The sequence below is a fragment of the Copadichromis virginalis genome, linkage group LG8, assembly GCF_057382275.1.
Source record: "Copadichromis virginalis isolate Kocher_CV1m ecotype Utaka linkage group LG8, C_Virginalis_male_GT1.1, whole genome shotgun sequence".
Taxonomy (NCBI): domain Eukaryota; kingdom Metazoa; phylum Chordata; class Actinopteri; order Cichliformes; family Cichlidae; genus Copadichromis; species Copadichromis virginalis.
Window position 1 is genome coordinate 9026275 of NC_140625.1, and position 17840 is coordinate 9044114.

Genomic DNA, 17840 nt, shown 5'->3' on the forward strand with positions numbered 1-17840 from the left:
CCTGTTTTATTTTGAAGGTCCATGTCTGATGTCAATGTGTCTGGTTTTGCTTCCCCTGTTTCGTTAGGCCTGATTTGCTCCAGCTGTGTTTCCCTCCTGTTACTCATTCCCTGATTGCTCCCTCTGTGTATTTAAGCCCTGTGTTTTAGTTTGTTGGTGTTGCAGTCTATTCTTATCTTGCTGTGTGTTCTGTCTGCGTAAGGTTATTTTGTATTCTCAGTTTTGTTACCTCTTTGAGTTCAGCATTAAAGCTGTTTTGAGTTCACGTTCCGTCTCCGAGTGTCTGCACATTGTGTCCTCCTACTAATACTCCTGCCTGCACACAGCCTTCACATAACAATGATAGGCTTTCCTGGCAAACTGACACACTGAATTTTTAGATCAGGGACTAAAATGAGATTAGACATGAGATTTCCCTTAAGAGACCTGAGTATAAACTTCATACTTCTACATAAAAATTCACAGCAACTAATTTTAAGATACAACAATCAACAAAGTAAAACATAAATTAGCATACCTGTGATGGAGCTTGTTGCTAGAAGTTACGTCTGTCTCTGTTCATTGGTCTTCTGCTAAATGGCCCCGCTCCAAAAGGTTGCCAAGATTTCTGTACAGCTGTCTTAAGCGTGAGCCAAGAGGCTGACGATTCCTAGGATCCTTTAAGACCAACGTGACAGAGACCTGGGAGATAATTATATAAGGAATATTGTAAGTGACAGCTCTTTGCCAAAAATAGGAATTTCAGGTTTGGAAAAAAGTGCTTTAAGTGAAGGGAGCACATCTGCTTGCAGTTAGCTGATGCAATGCAATGATGGGTGTCAAGAAATTGGCGCCACATATATTTTGGGTTTCTACTTCTTATATTAAGGATCCAGCTACTTATCTTTCAGTTGTTTAAGGAGGTTTTTTTCTATTTATCATGTTTAAATAATCAGTTGAACAGACGAAGATATTCCAGATATACTTAATTATAGACAGAGAAGGAAACCAAAGTAACTTGCAGCTCTGTGCAAAGATCTTGACCCACCACTCGATTCTTTGTATCGTACTTCAGGAAGCAGAGTTTCTTATAATTTCTGAGTTCTCCAGGTTTTATGAAGGTCTTGTGAAGGTTTTCTTTGTTCATTGACTGTGTTTTCGCTCACTTTCAAGCCAGTTCTGAACTACTTTCAAATACTTTATTTAAAAGTTTAACATCTACAGTTTTGAAAAATACATTTTCACCTGCAGTCAAAATTGACAGATTTGTTTGTCCTGTCTGTAGTACTGGTAGAACAGCTCTGCAAAGGTCCTGATCTTGGCTTCCTCTCACAAAACCCTAATCTCCGTCTGAAGGCATCAAATGCTGTCCCCGTCTGTCAGATGCCATTTGTGGCTGCTTTCCCTCCAACTTACAAATGTGGAGTTTAGAGCACTTCAAAGGAGGAGCTTTATCTCTTGCAGAAAAGGACACGTTGTGTTTATCTCTGCCAAACCAGTGCCAACAGAAGGGGACTATTTGATCTTTTTGTCTTATTTATAAAGTTCTAGTTTCTACAAATTCTTCCAGGGTGTTTTTTATATTGGTAAATGAGTGGTTTAAGCTAACAGTAAGCTAATAATATTACATTATCATCAATATCATTAGAAGGAAGTGAATATAATTTATTGATCTACAGAATTCAGTTAAGGAATTTGGCAATTAGACTCCGATTGGCCATCACAGCAGAAAGAAATCCATAATCCATAATTAGGTCTGAACCCCCTGGAATCTAGACGTCGGTGGTGGAGATGAAGAGTAAGGCTTGAGTGGGGCCTGAGGCAATGTTCCCTCTAATTTTTCATGTGTCTGAGCGAACACACAAACTCCCTGAGCGATCCCTTGGACCACTGTGAGCAACAGCAGACGTGTGCACTGTGATCACGCCAGCATCGAATCCATCCAAGTTACATGGTTTATTAAAATAATCAAATTACAGCATTTACATTTATGTTAACTACTTTTAATTACCTGCTTTAGCCCACTTACAATGAAAATTTAAATAACTCTTGTTCATGACCTGTGTAGTATGTTAACACTATTGGAAGTAAAATCATAACTTGAACTCCAATTTTGAAAACACAAATTTCTTTTTTAATAAAGCTCTGACTTGTATTATGAGTCTGAGTCTGTGGTCTGGGAGAGAGTCTGTAACTCTCTGTCTGCAAAATACAGTATATAATGACCAATGTTGGGCAATTCATTGTATAGATACTTCTTCAAAACAGTTACTGAGTGTGTTTACCTAAAAATGCAGCCAAGGCGTTTTTTTAAACAAACATTTCAAACTATTTACAGAACAATCAGCTGTTCTGCATCAAATTTGATGCCACACAAATTATTTGTGCCACTCCAAAAAATAATTTCTGTTCACTATGAGATAAAGGAGAACATCACAAGCCTGATACCTGCAGGCCTGACAGCAGGAGATGTATCACTGCTGTAACACCTGTAACATTCAGCAGTCGCCTCATTGTTCTGACACACACAACAAAACTATTGACTACACTACACACTAACTACACAAGATTTGCGCTCAACGTCGCAAATCTCTCACATCTCAAAACACCGCCGTCACTCCTAAAACTTCCCCCTTCCTAAACAACTAAATGCCATGTTTTGATTGGTTGACATGGTACATTTTTCGACCAATAGGAAAGGGTGGGTTTTTTTTGGTTTTGCTCACAGGTGGAGAGTGCTTTCGAGCGTTTTCCTTATAAAACGCTGTTTTTACCGTTTCTTCCCGCAGTAAATATAAACAACGATAGTATTCAGGAAGAAAACCAAACATTGCATATATATTTATTATAACTCTGGTTTTACGTGGCCTATCAACACAATTTAAAAACTGGTATAAAGTCCACACTTTTTCCGTCAATTGTTCTGTCTGTCCTGCTCACATCTCCAATGGTTGTACACGTTATCATTAACGCGGCTCCACTCCGCATCAGCCACGCCGCTTTGCTAGCTAAAACACTGGTGTCGGGACATAAGGACGCTGTCATAGCCTGTCAGCGACGTTGATTAGCTGCGTGTATACGAATGTGAATCGCATCAATGGTTGGACTATGGAATAAGGTGGCATCGTTGTAATCGCATATGGGAGCAGCCAGTCACTTACTGACTAACACTGCAAAACAGAATTGCTAAAGTATTACTTTTAATTTCAATTCAGGTTAGATTTTTTTTCTGTGCGCAACGCAGATTCTCTGTGCGCAGAGACCGTGCCAGCAGTGCGCAATTGCACACGCGCGCAGCTTAGAGGGAACATTGGCCTGAGGTCAGTTGTGCAAAGGCGTGTGCAAGAGTCAATGACAGATGGGGTAGGTGGGGTGGAAGCTGATTGGCCTGATGAAGGTGGGCAGAAAAATGATTGGACTAGACCAGTGATATCGCAATGAGCTTGACAGCGTGGGAAAGAGGAAGCGATGTAAAGCTTAGATTACCCACCCAACACGTGGGACAAAAGCATGACACAGATTGACCTTACTGAACTTACGCATGAGCTTCAAAACACATAAGCTAATGTAACGGTTTGCTTCTCTGAAAAATATATACATAAATAACAAAGCTACCATGTTTGTGATGATGGGATCCTGAGCTGATGCCCTACTTACATAGATTACATGGCTTGGAGACCCTTACAATAGCTTAAAATTAGAATTCTAATAAAAACACAAACTGCAATCCTTTTTCTACTTTTATTTATGGGCAATTAATGTTGTTGCCTCAGTAAATATAGAAACACATGCAAGCCTTGCTGCATATGCCTAACACATTTCTGCTGGGAAGATGTTTTAATGTTGGTGCATAGGCATCTCAGTTAAAGTGTAAGAGAGCAGAAACTAAGGCAGCTTTGTGACCTACATTTCTACATACATTTGGCTTATTTATTAATTTTAATTGAGGAAATATTTTTAGTATGTTAATAAAGAAATGATTTCCACATATATCTGAAGCTAATGTGTGCTACCAGGCTCTAAACCTGCTGTGATTCATTCCCTTTGAGAACCAATGAGATGCTAATCACAGCACATTTGAAAACACTATAATTTAAATGGTGACATTCAGCACTGAATATCAATATGACAGCCTCATACACGCTTACACACACACACACAGTGGTGTTCCCCTCCATGCATGGATTCCAGAAATAGCCTTGTCACTTCCTGAAGTTATGTCTCATTCAGTATATTGAAGATTATAAGGGATCAGCTGCTCTAACGTTATCCTTTTAACAACTTATTGCCCCTTAAATGTCTCTCTCTTTCTTAAATAATCCTGCTGGGATCTCCATCTTTTAGCTTTCAAGTATTAAACAATGAAATGTGTCACAATTTAAGGATATGTAACAAATATTACAGTAAATGAAGCAATGATAAAGCTGTATACCTCTAGGATGTGCAAACTGGAGCTGCACATTGCATGATCCCTGAATGTTAGTGCAGTTTTGATGCAAAATTTTGCCAACAAATTGCAAAAAGTATGATGCAATGAAGGTTGGGTTTTGCTTTCAAATAAGATTTTTGTTTAATATTATTCTTGCATGGGCAATGAAAACAAACTAATCTTTTCTAAATATGAATCTTCATATTAGCATAAAATGTCAGTCGACAGGAAACGGTGTTGGACTTGAAAGGTCAGACGTACTGCAATTTAAACAAGTTCAATTCGATTTTTTAAATAACACAAAATCCAAACAAGTCGCCTCAAGGTATTTTATGTTGTAAGGTAAAGACCCAAAAAATAATAACAGAGAAAACCTCAAACCCTAATCACACGATCCCTATAAGCAAACACTTGGTAACAGTGGGAAGGAAAAACTCTCTTTCAATAGGAAGAAACCGCAGGCTCAGGGAGGAGCAGCCATCTGTTTTGCTCCACCCCCAAAACACCTGTTGTGCTTTGATTTTGGGTTTTTTTTCTGTTTTATTCAACACCCATAGGGTTTTGTGTGCTTTTGCGGCATCTTTCTCTCTGCTGGTGTTTTCTTAAGTTACAGTGCGGTGGACCTTTTGGGGCCACTACGGGAACCACCATTTCCTTAGTCAGAAACCACAGCAGAATTAGGGAGCCTAACTGTATCCAAGTCAAAACATAACTTTCAAAGACAAAGAATAAAGAACATTAACTTCAAGCTTTTCAGTGTTTGTCAAGTTAGTCTGAAAACAGTAGTGATGTCAAAGCAAACAAAAAGCCTCACTACAATGTACTTTTTAGTACTACAGTATTGTCAAGATATGAGGACAATTAACTAAAAATAATTTTCTGTTGTCAAATCTGAAAGAAATGCAGAATTCTATCACAGTACTGGAAACTTTAAACCTTATTTTCCTTCCCTATGCATTTGACTTTGAGATTTAGACTAGTTTTTATTGCATGCAAGTGACATAAGACTATGTACTATCTAGTATAGACGTACATACTGGCATATTGTCAGAAACCTGGAAACACTCCAATGCAAAAATAATTTTATGATCAGTAAAATTGCTGTTTCAGGTTGTCAATCTATTGATAAAATCAGCTCTAATAAGAAAGGATTATTTGAAATTAAAAAAAAAAACATAATTTATCAATGCAGAGTTCGAGTGATAAGAACATTAGGGCACTGACATTCAGACTCGAGTGAAGCGGCACAGCAGAGTGCTGCTTCCAATGAAGGTTGTAAATAGGGCAGCACCCCAGAGTCTAGATGCTGGTGGTGGCAGTGGAGCAGATATGAGATGCAAACTTTGGCTCTCTGAACATCCAGAATGATACGGAGTTCAGGGTGAAGGCTGCACAAATCAGAATCAGAATCAGAATGGGTTTATTGCCAGATGTTGAGGTTTACAACATTAGGAAATTGCTGCGGTGCTTCAGTGCAGACAATAAGAATTAAAGTGCTATGTAGAAAGAAAGATATGTGCATGAGATATACATGAGATATATACATGAGAATAAGAATTATGAGTGCTACGTAGAAAGATATATACATGAGTGCAGGTGGTGATCAGTGCCAAACATGAAATGATGCAGTGACACAGCGTAGGGTCATGTGTTAGTGGCGGGGACAATCATGTGGTTATTGTTCATGTGTCCAACAGCAGAGGGGAAGAAACTGTTCTTGTGGCGAGAGGTTCTGGTGCGAATGGACCGGAGCCTCCTGCCTGAGGGGAGCAGGTCAAACAGACTGTGTCCAGGGTGAGAAGGGTCAGCTGAGATCCGGGCTGCACGCCGCAGTGTCCTGGAGGTGTACAGGTCTGATGGTCTGAAAAGCAGAATGACAGAATAAAACTCAGTTTCCAAGAATATAATTGGATGGGAGTAATAACAACAGAACTGAGGATGGGGAAAGTTTGACAGCCTGGGAACGATAAAGTCACGAAAAGCAGGAATAACCCAGGAATGTGAACACATTAAAACAACATTAAAAATACATAAATGCATGTAAAAAAAATAGAATTTTAAGAGTTTAAAATAGGAATAAGACATAAACATAAAAGCAAATAGTAAAATCACAGATTTTAGGGTGAATCAGCCACTGAATTTATACATCATCAGGGTATGACGCTGTTCCTGGCTCTGAGCCTATGTAGCCTCCCAGGGCATAAAGTCAATTTCCTGGGTAAGTAGAGTCCCTCGTGATTCAGGAGGCTTTTTTCTCTACATGCACTGATGTCAGTGCTGCTGATGGTGGGTAGGCTGCTTCCCACAATTCTCTGAGTCCAAACTGAGAATTGTGGGTCGTAGCAGAGGGTCTGTAAGGAGATAAACTGGAGAGTAAACAATACATCGGAGAAATATGGTGGTGGGAATAGTCAAGCCTGGCAACGTAAACCAAACAAATTACTTCTTGATCAAAGAGAAGTAGCACTCAGTTCTTCAGAGTCATGCTACACCAGAGACGTTACAGACAGATGTGCCATTCAAAGAATGCCCAGTAGAAATCTGTGCCGCTAACATGATGGGGGGAGGGGAGTGTGTAAGCATATTTTTGTGCACTTTCTATCTAAATCTAAAAAAAGCCTAAAAATGTTAAACATTTTCCCTGAAACACACCCCTTTTATTCTCTTTTTTCTTTCCTGTTGTCATGAAGTAATAAACTTCTCAACATGGCATTGATCTGGATTGAAAATCTACAGAGGATTCACACTTGTTGCGCTAAACAGATGACATAACGCTCGCTACAAGAGCTGTTGGCCTGAAGGGTCTGACTCAGGCTTTCCAGAGGAAGTAGGGAGGGCTTTAGTCCAATGGGAACATCGGAGAGACATTTCTAATTCCAGAAGAGAGCTCTCATGGATGACGAAGGAGATGAGCTGACCCAGCTGGAGCTTCATATGCAGTCCCTGCTGAATGCCGCCTTCATTACAAAGATGTAGCACATGCTAATTTCAAAGAGAAAAAGTTGGCGTTTGTGACGTCTTTCTGCTTTGAAGTTCAACTCTGTTTTTTTTTTCTCAGATGAAGACACACTGAGTGCTATATTAACATTTGAAGTATGAGATGAGCTGTTTAGCTTGGTGTCATGGAGCAAAGATAGATGTTACTGAAAAAAAGCAAGCAATCTTTCTCTCTGTGCCATCTATCTCTGTTGTTATTACCAGTATGCACTCACAGAGAAATTCAAACCCACGGCACATGATGCCCCTGCAGACGATATGCTCCGACGCATCTCATCCAATTCCCTTCATTCCACTTGTGGTGATAGAGCAGGCTAAGAAGGTCGTGTGGGATGCTGCATAGTTCGAGTGTGGACTGTTCCAGTACACCGACCCCAGTCTGTCCTCTGTCCACTGCCAAGCGCTCCTACCGAATACCAAAAAAATCTTTGATAGAGTGTATGCACGCAACTTCGATGAAATAAACAGAAAGAAGATGACGGTTCTCTGCGTATGTGTTTATGTGTACGTATGTGTGTTTGGGGATTATCTGGGGTGTTGCAGAGAAAGGACTGGTGCCTGTTGGGGAAAGGGATTATGGTTCAGTTAGAAAGAGATGAGTCGAAATGTGGAGTGCAAACACGTTAATTAAATTTGCACATTTGAGTTGTTTGCCAAACAGAATGTCCCAGAAGATTTTTTTTTTTGGTGTGTTTCTTTTATTTGTTAAAGTATTATTGATTGAATACTAGAACAAAGTGTGCAAGTTCATGGAGAAAAACACAGACAAATTAACCAAATTCTAAAGTCATTTGCAAATTTTAGCCTCTTTACAACTGCTGAGCCAATGCTGAGACAGTATTTTCACACCTAAGAATTCCATTCCCCCATTTGTTAACTGTGCATTATAGCTTAATAACTGCATCTGTTCTTGTTATTAAGCAGACAGACTGCTGTGTTGTTTGTACTAGTAACTGACTGCTGCATCTGTTGTGGAAAGATAAAGTACACTAGCAATAACTCACAATGTCAGCTGGATGCTGCTCTTGATGTTTATAGACTGGCTGAAGGAAGTGGATATTCAATTTATTGGTTAAAAATTGTTATAATTAAGTAAATGACAAGAATGATTGGCTCATTGTATGCTAGTTAAGATATAATTAAGCCTAACGGTGGTTAAGAATTTTCCAATTTTCTACATAAATGACCTCAAAGTCACCTGCTTTTTACACAAGTCTTTAAAGTAGATACAGGGAACCCTGTTAAGTTAATAAGACACCAATACTGCATTTGGGTATTGAGGAAGGAGATCTGGCATTAGTTATTGTTTTGATTTCAGTATCCGCAGTTACCCATTAACCTCATTAACATTTGTGTTCGTTAGTCCTGTACATCTACTTGGAGGACTTTTTCTTTCTACAGAACAGCTTCAGCTGTGAGATGTTGGTTATGAAGGGATACCTTTGGTCATTTCACAATACTTCTATTGGATTATAGGCTACGTCCACACGTACACGGGTATTTTTGAAAACTGAGATTTTTCGTTTTCATTTTAAAAAATAATCCCGTCCACATGTAAACACAGAAATGAAGGAAAACGCTGCTAGGAACATGCCAAAGCAACAGGTGGCGATATATTCCTAACTGTGTAGAAATGTTGACCAATCAGAAGTCTAGAAGCCTCGGTGGGAAATAGTAAACAAGGATGGGGCATAGAAGCAGAACCGAGTCGTATGTGTGGAGGGACAGTAACTGTGTGTGTATATGTAAGCATTTAAACTCTGCAGAGAGTAAAATTAACAGTAACAGTATTGTAGCTTGAAGACGAACACACCCGAAACTCTGGCTGATTGGGACCCACGCCCAGTTTCACACCTTGGCTCAGGCGATTAGAGGATCATCAGGGGGTCCTTTTGTCCCTCTGTGGAGGGTTACTCCCACTAGGTTTATATCTGGGACTCTCCACCATTTGACCTTAGAACTGAAGAAGCTTCTCGGATGAGAGGTGAAACGTCTTCAAGCAACTTAAAGAAGTCCAGACGCTTTTCTTTGCAAGCTCCTTTGACTAACAGTATTGTAGGAATTCAATTCAATTGTGGGGCGATCGTGGCTCAAGAGTTGGGAGGTCGCCTTGTAATCGGAAGGTTGCCGGTTTGAGCCCCGGCTTGGACAGTCTCGGTCGTTGTGTCCTTGGGCAAGACACTTCACCCGTTGCCTACTGGTGGTGGTCAGAGGGCCCGGTGGCGCCAGTGTCCGGCAGCCTCGCCTCTGTCAGTGCGCCCCAGGGTGGCTGTGGCTACAATGTAGCTTGCCATCACCAGTGTGTGAATGTGTGCGTGAATGGGTGGATGACTGGATATGTAAAGCGCTTTGGGGTCCTTAGGGACTAGTAAAGCGCTATATAAATACAGGCCATTTACCATTTACCATTTCACCGAAACAATAACGTGGCGCACAGTGTGACGTCAAAAAAGCCGCACACCTTTGACGCTGCGTTTTCTCAGTTTTTCTCGTCCACACGTAAATGCAAAAACTGAGTTTTCAAAAATACCTGGCCGGAGTTTTTAAAAATCTCAGTTTTCAGTGACCGAAAACGCCGTTTACGTGTGGATGAAAGGTGCAAACGCATAGAAACATCTGCGTTTTCAAAAGTACCCAGGTACGTGTGGACGTAGCCATAGTCATTCAAAAACACTGAATCCATGCCAGAGGTGGAAATGAGTTTCCATCAAAGGGTGGTTGGGCTCTCCCTTAGAGATAGGGTGTGAAGCTCAGTTGTTTGCGAGCTGCTTCTCCACAGTGAAAGGAGCCACTTGAGATGTTTTGTGCATGCCTTAGCAGGAGGTCTTCTGGGGAAGACATAGAACTCTCTAGTGTGGCTTGGGAACAACTCAGTGTAAACCCCAGATGAACTTTAAGACGTGGCTGGGGTAAGTTTCTCTGCATAGACACAACTCGGGTAAAAAGCCTTTAATTTCCTCTGTTTATACACAATCGCACTAATTTTACAAATGATTTTGTAACATTTACCATTCAGTATTTGATTATTTTAATGGATAAACTATATCTCATTGTCTTAATTCAATTCTCTTGATTTAATATTGACTTGAAAATCTGATTGTAAGATGGACCCAACACTCCCACAATGTTTGTGTTCACAGTTCAGATTTGTTGCCAACTTTCACATGTACAGCTACACAATGCTCAGAATTGATCTCTGCACACCCTCGCACTGGACTCTCCTTTCACTGTAAAAAGTAGAGACTGTGATTTGTCCAATCTGTCTCTGAAGGTTCTCAGTCATCCAGGTCATCGTAGTCTAAGGAGCTTGGAAAGAAAAGAGTCTGGACTTCTTTAAGTTGCTTGAAGACATTTCACCTCTCATCCAAGAAACTTTTTCAGTTCTAAGGTCGAATGGTGGAGAGTCCCAGATTTAAGCCCCGTGGGAGTGTCCCCCGAGAGGGACAACGGACCCCCTAATGATTCTCTACCTAATCAGCTCGTGTGATTAGGTAGAGGATCTCTGTTCAAAGATGGTCGTTCACAGTGAACATAAATGGCTTCTTTCACTTCTCTTTCAAACCATATGTCTTCTCTGTCCAAAATGTGAACATTGGCATCCTCGAAAGAGTCCCTTAGATGCAGATGGACAGCTGAGTCTTGTCCCGTGGAGGTGGCTCTTCTATGTTGTGCCATGCACTTGTGAAGTGGCTGTTTGGTCTCTGCAATGTAGAGGTCTGGGCATTCCTCGATTTGTCCAATCGCCAGCACCTGTGGCCTCACCTGCCTCCCGGGCAAGTGTTGCTGCCCATCAATCTGGGAAGGGTTGTAAGGCCATTTCATGTTCATCATTTAAAAATGAGAGGAATCTATTCATAAGTGGACAAAATTCTAGACAGCTGCCAGTCATTTCCAGGAGTCCCAGCAAATTCACCCGTTCAGTTCAGGCTGCGAAATTGCGAAACATAAATACCTAGAATCAGAGTACTCTAGAGTTAAATTTAAGGACATCTGTCTAAACAACAATGATGAACAATGATCACAGGCAGAGCAGCAAATCTAGAACAGAATAAGGAAAAAAAAGGCAAAAAAATTAAGGTATTGCCATGGGCCAAAGTCCAGATCTCAGTCCACATTAAATACTGTGGTGCGACCTTAAAAGGTCTGTGCATAAAAAATGGCTGCAAACTCAACAAACTGATGTAACACTGTGAAGAAGAGCGGGCCTAAATTTCTCCATATTGATGTGAGAGACTTTTATATAAGCTACTGAATCTGCACACAGTCCTGTGAAAACTTTTCAAATTATTTTTTAACAACTATAAGCTACATATTATGTTGATGATACAAAGCTCATCTTCTGACAGTCGGAGTCATATACGAAACCTGGGTCAGCTGTGTGAGCTGCTGAATAAAAAGGTGCTGCTTAGGTGAGTTAGACTTCTATCGTTCTATCGTTTGGCAGCAGCACGCAATATCTAGGGTCGGAGAGTCAAGTGTGTCGCCATGGTAACATTTTTCATTGATTAGAAAAGAGATTTCCATTGGTCGAGGACTCAGTGTGTGTGTGTGTGTGTGTGTGCATGTTGAAACAAAAGACTCCCTATATTATACAGTTTTACCGTAATTGATATAAACAAGTATGTCAGAGAAATAAATCAATATGGCCACGATATATGTGTCAATGCAAAGCTAAAGCCAGAGAAGATGCAGCCAAGGACTATATGTAAAAGATGGGTTTATCATTTGGGTCTAACATGCAAAGTCGCCTTCTGTATTTTCAAAAAGGATTGTATAGACTTCTGTAAGAAAATTGCCCTTTGGTTACCTTGCCGTACTTCTCACTACCTCTATCAGTCAACATGTTCCCAACATGTTTATGGTCTGACTCTCTCGTCTGAGTCATTATTTAATACAGCATATTTTCTTGGTGTAAAATATAGTCCCAATTAGGCTTACACAGATAAAGGAGAGTATGCTTTATTGTGTGATCGACAGCAAACGAGTGGTACTGCATGCCAGTATTAACTCCCTGAAGCAGGAGCCAGAGGAGTTTAATTATCTATCACTGTCGAGTTCATTTGAACTTCCCCCTGTTTATTCCCAGTGGTTGAATCTAAGCGGAGAATCTCAGACCTAGTGAAATATGTTCCACAGGGATTTTGGAGAGTGGTTATTTAAAATCCTTCTCACTTGATTTAATTCTAATAAATCCAGAGTGTGTCTCTGTGGGCCAACAGTCTGAACCATGTAACTGTTGCAAGAGGTTAAAATATGTTGTAATCCGATTGTCTTTATTCACCATGATCTCTTTTTCTCTCTCTTTAACACCAAGTTAAACTAAGCAGAACATACTAAACTTTAGGTTATAGATGTTATGGAAACAACATGAACTGGTGAACTAAAATGAGCCTTCATTCAACAACAAATATGTCTGAAACTCTGTTATCCAGCTGAGAAGTTCACTGGACCAGAATCAATTTTGGGAGTTTCAGAGCAAAAACTGATTCATAAATATCTGTGATCTCTTCTTCCATGCTTCACTGCATCTGCTCCCAGGTATATCTATTTTTTTCTTGGTGAACTTTCCTGGTGCACCTTTGCATATTTTAAATATAAGCATCTTTTCCTTATATTGAATCTGCAATATAAGAAACTGCCACCCATCCTATATTGCCACGAAGTGACTACAACGACAAATATTTTCAAATGTTAAAAAACTAATACATATATAAAAATACAATATTTTTGTCATCGTAAATGAAGTGCTAGTGAGTGATTTTTGGAAACCGACTATGATTAAACAGTGGCGACCCGTGCTGGTGTATATGACAGCATTGCTCTACTCCATTTCAGCATAACTACTCTAGTACCATCGTCTGTCTTTCCCTTAAGCTTGTTTACACAGGTGAGTGGTAGGACAGAAGATCTCACTAGCTTGCCAGCACTTTGTGTTCTTATTGGTCAACATCACAGAAATGACAGAACCACTGTGGAAGATCAAAAATAACGTATTTCTGTCAGAATGTTGCAGACACAAGCCAGTGCACTCCTAGTGCCTGTCCCAAGTCCAGATAAATAGGAAGGATAGTTGTGTCAGGAAAGGTATCGGGCATAAAACCTTGGCTAAATCAAACATACAGGTTATAAATGAGTTCCATCCCAAACTGGTCAGGGCCCATTGTTAACAACGACTGCCCTCGGTTGGGTGGTGACAGTCAGGTACATTTTGTGGGCAGGAGACCGTAAAGAAGAGAATCAACGCTAGGAGCATTTGAACTTACCATGGTGTAGATGGGAAGAACAATGGGGTTCTTCTCATCTACACAAAGAGTAGAAGTAGTGGAAAGAATGAGAACAAAGAGTATGTTTATAGTGTTGTAGAGTAGAAGAGAAGTTCAGACAGTTTGAAGGTTGAAATCAAAGGAGTGATGTTGAATGTTGTCAGTGCATATGCCCCACAGGGTGGATGTCAGGAGGAGGAATGAAGCATTCTGGAATAAGCTGGATGAAGTAGTAAAGTGTTCCCAGAGGGGAGAGACTGTGATTGGAGAAGACATGTAGGGGAACAGGGGGGATGAGGTGATGTTGAGGTAGACATGGTGTTAAAGAGAGAATTGTAGAAGAGCAGATGGTGGTGGATTTTACATAGGATTTAAGAGTGGACTACATTTTAAGCAGAAGGTGCGAACTCAAAGAGAGCAACGATTGCAAGGTGGTGTCATAGCAGAATGTCACTAATCTGCACTGGAAAGTAATCTGTAGGGTGACTTTGGAAATCAAGAAGAAGAAATGAGTGAAAGCAGAGGTCATGATTAAAGGGTGGAAACTCAAAAAGGGAGAATGCTGCACAGAGATGAGGGAAGAGTTAAAACTGGCTCTGGGTAGTAGTGAAGAGTTGTCAGAATACCGGGAAATTACAGCTGGTGTGGTGAGGGAACATGCCATGAAGGTGTTTCCTCTGGACAAAAGAAAGAGGACAAGGAGAACTGGTAGCTGTATGAGAAAGTGCTTGAATGTATTCAAAGGAAGAGGTTAGCAAAGAAAAAGTGGGATTGCAGGGAGATTAAGAAAGTAGACAGGAGTACTGGGAGGCTAGGAGTAGAGCTTAGCAATGAAGGCTAGAGAGAGGTGAAAAATGTAAAAGGAAAGGCTTATAGTGAGTTTTATTTGAGGTGTGTGTATGTGTTAGTTGATGAGCCACACCATGAATATATGGGAAAGAGTTGTTTAAGCTAGTTTAAGAAGAGAGACCACAAGAAGCAAAACGACATCATGCCAAGAAAAAGCACTACAGATGCAATGCTTACTTTAGTGCACCTATGTTTGGCTATGCTGTCATGGCTAGCCAACTACCTTTTGTTTTAATGACAAAGTATCAGCATGCTATTTGGCTTCTTTAATAAATCTGAATTCTGACAAGTTACAGAAACATACAATGTTGAAAATGCCGGTTGCGGTACATTAGCTAATGGTACGTTAGCTAATGTAGCCTAGCTAACTGTAGGTTTTTCAGAGACATGACCGGTTACCATGTGACATTAACATGTCAGCCATTTTGGACATGTAATAATCTTGAAACATGCACCTGACTGGACAGCAGGATATAGGCCTTGTGTGAGAAAAAAAGAAATGATAATTTATTTTTAAAGTATGTATTAGTGATTGGAAGCAATCGCTACTACTTACAATAACTAGCAGTAGAACATGGCTCTGACTTCCGCTCATTGCCAGATTGCCATTCTACTCATGTGGTAGTATGTTGCATCTCTCCATGTACTTGTCTGCTAGTTCAAGCTCTTGTGCACCTTGTACTTGCCTGCCTGTCCTCTCTGTCCTCCTTGAAAACTGCTGGAAAGCCTGTCCAGTTTTGCCCTCCAGGTGGGTGTGTCCCAGTGATGTCTGGATGTCTGGAGCCTTGATCTCCTCCATACCTGCTTCATACCCTGGAGGACGGGGCTGTGGCCCCCCCACACCCTCTAGCAGATCATTACATGAAGGAACCTTTAAAAAAAAACAAAAAAACAAGCGCGTCCATGCTCACAGGTGTACACATGGGTGATCACACCCACAAACTACACCCTTTTTGGCTCCTACCTCAAAGCACACTGTGTTCTGTTGATCTTATGTGCTGCACAATAATGTTTAATATTTACTGTCATATTCCCATATATCATTGTGATGTTGTTTATTCTATTACTCTTGTTCTCTTCTGCTTGTTTTCTTTTTTCTTTCTCAGCAGGTGATCCAGGTGATTGATATATGCATTTTATTATTATTATTTTTTCCCGCTCATTCTGTTGGTTTTTGTTTTTTGCCCTTCTCCCCCGTCCCTCTTCTCAGCTGTTTCTCTTTCCCTCTTTCTTTCTCCCCTTCTTTCCCCCAGTCAAGTCTGTCCCGTATTCAGTAAGTGAAAATAAAATAAACAATAAAAGGTGAATCAAATAGACCATTATGGCAAGGCTGGGATGGTCAATTTGGTAAAGTAAATCCGTTGGGCATCTTTCTTTGTCTTTAGACAATAATTCTGATGGCAAAAGAGCCAAACGGGACAGGCAAAAAAAAAAAAAAAGGAAAGGAAAATTCTTCCAAGGTTTCTAAATGTCTAGACTTTGTTGTTGTGAATGTGAGAGCATTACTGATGAGATGCCTGTGCATCTGTCACTCACTTTTTCACTACCGCAGGTTAGCAGTTAGAAATATTAGATTGCAGCAGCAGTCTTACCATTTCCCACTGATTTAGGGCCAAATAGACAAGGCAACCATCTGTTTAACTCTGTATGCATGTTTCCTCAGCAATTATTCGTTCCGGAGCATCTCAGGTCTACTGCCAACTCAACACTATCACACAGATACAACCTTTGCACATGCAAAAGAGAGCAGTTATCACACCTAAGCAACATTACTAAGCTGTCACGGTTTCACATTTTTCAGAAGAATTAGAGTCTAAAATCTCGAGTGTTTATTGTATGACAGTCTGTAGAGTTGCTGAAAACGCAAAGGTCAGAGAAAGGTAATTAATGTAGGGATGAGGTTTAACAGACCACACTGAAGCAGAGCAATAAACACAACACAGATCCTGCAGTTTTCTTTGTTGAGACAAACTGACCGGGTCAACCACGAGACGCCCCGTTGCTGAGATGCTATCACGTTTGCTTTAAACTGAAAGATTTCCGGAGCTGAATATTTTGTCTTTCTTCCTTTCCTTTTCCCTTAACCAGATAACTGAATTCAATGCCACTTTAAGGTATTATCAGTAAGTAAATTGACTGCAGTTTAACCGTGTGGTCAAGTTATGAACAGATAGCTGTTCACATCCTCTGTTTACCCAACAGAAACCAAAGACAATAGCATGATTTCCAGGATAAGAGATTTAATCCACTGGGAGATTGTAGGAAATGGAGACGCTTTCAAGCTCTGGATGTAAACACCTTGTTGTTGCTTTGAAAGTTTTTCATGCACACTTCCCTGCCAACAGCATTTTCTTCACACTGTCCCCTGGTTACACTTCCTGTGAACAACGAATCATCTTAAATTAACATAGAAAGACTCTGTGCTCACAGCCATGACAGAGTGGAAGGGCTGCTAAATTTACATAACACCTGTAGCTAATTCACCACAGAAACTAAATCAGGCAATTAGAGGATGATGAAGTCTCTCTGACAGGCGCTCTCTTCAAATGGGGTCTTTGCAAGAAAAGATTTTCAAGTTAGCAGGGTGCCTTTCTGTTTTCAACTGGTTGGACTACAGGTAAATCACTTGTATATTTTCAACTAATGCAAGTTTTCCAATCACAGCATTAAATTACAGAGAGCTTGATTTTGCTGTTCTGTCGATTGTCTAGGCCAGGCATGTTAAACTATTTTATATCATGAGCCACATACAGTGGGTTTTGATCTTAAGTGAGCCTGGCGAATGAAACTCCAATTTCTGTCTGTGTAAAAAGTTTAACTATGCATTTAATCAGTGAGATATTTTAATATTAGAGAAACAACCTACTGTATGTCTCAGGTTGTCTACATGATAAACAACTGCTGCTGTAGTAAATTCGATTTTAAGGATGTGTGTTGATGTGTATTTAAAGAGAACGGGTTTGTACCAAGTTGTAAATGTGCTTTTAAAAGTTGTTCAGTTGGGTATTTAAACTTTGTTGTTGTTGTTGTTGTTGTTGTTGGGGACTGGCTCCCCTTTGGCTTCAACTGGCAAATCCAGGAACTGCAGTTATTGGCATTGCTTTGGTTTCATTTTCATTCCCATAGGATCCCACTTGGTGCAGACTCTGAGTTGCTGTTGCTGCTGGTGTTTAATACTTTCCTGCAATTTTGTCTATTCCTTAAGCTTCTCGGGGGTACAATGAGTTCAATATGCTATATTAGAGTTTTAGAAATTTGTAAATTGTAAATGACTCAAATAATGTTTCTGATGTAACACAATCAGTGTTAATGACATTTTTTGA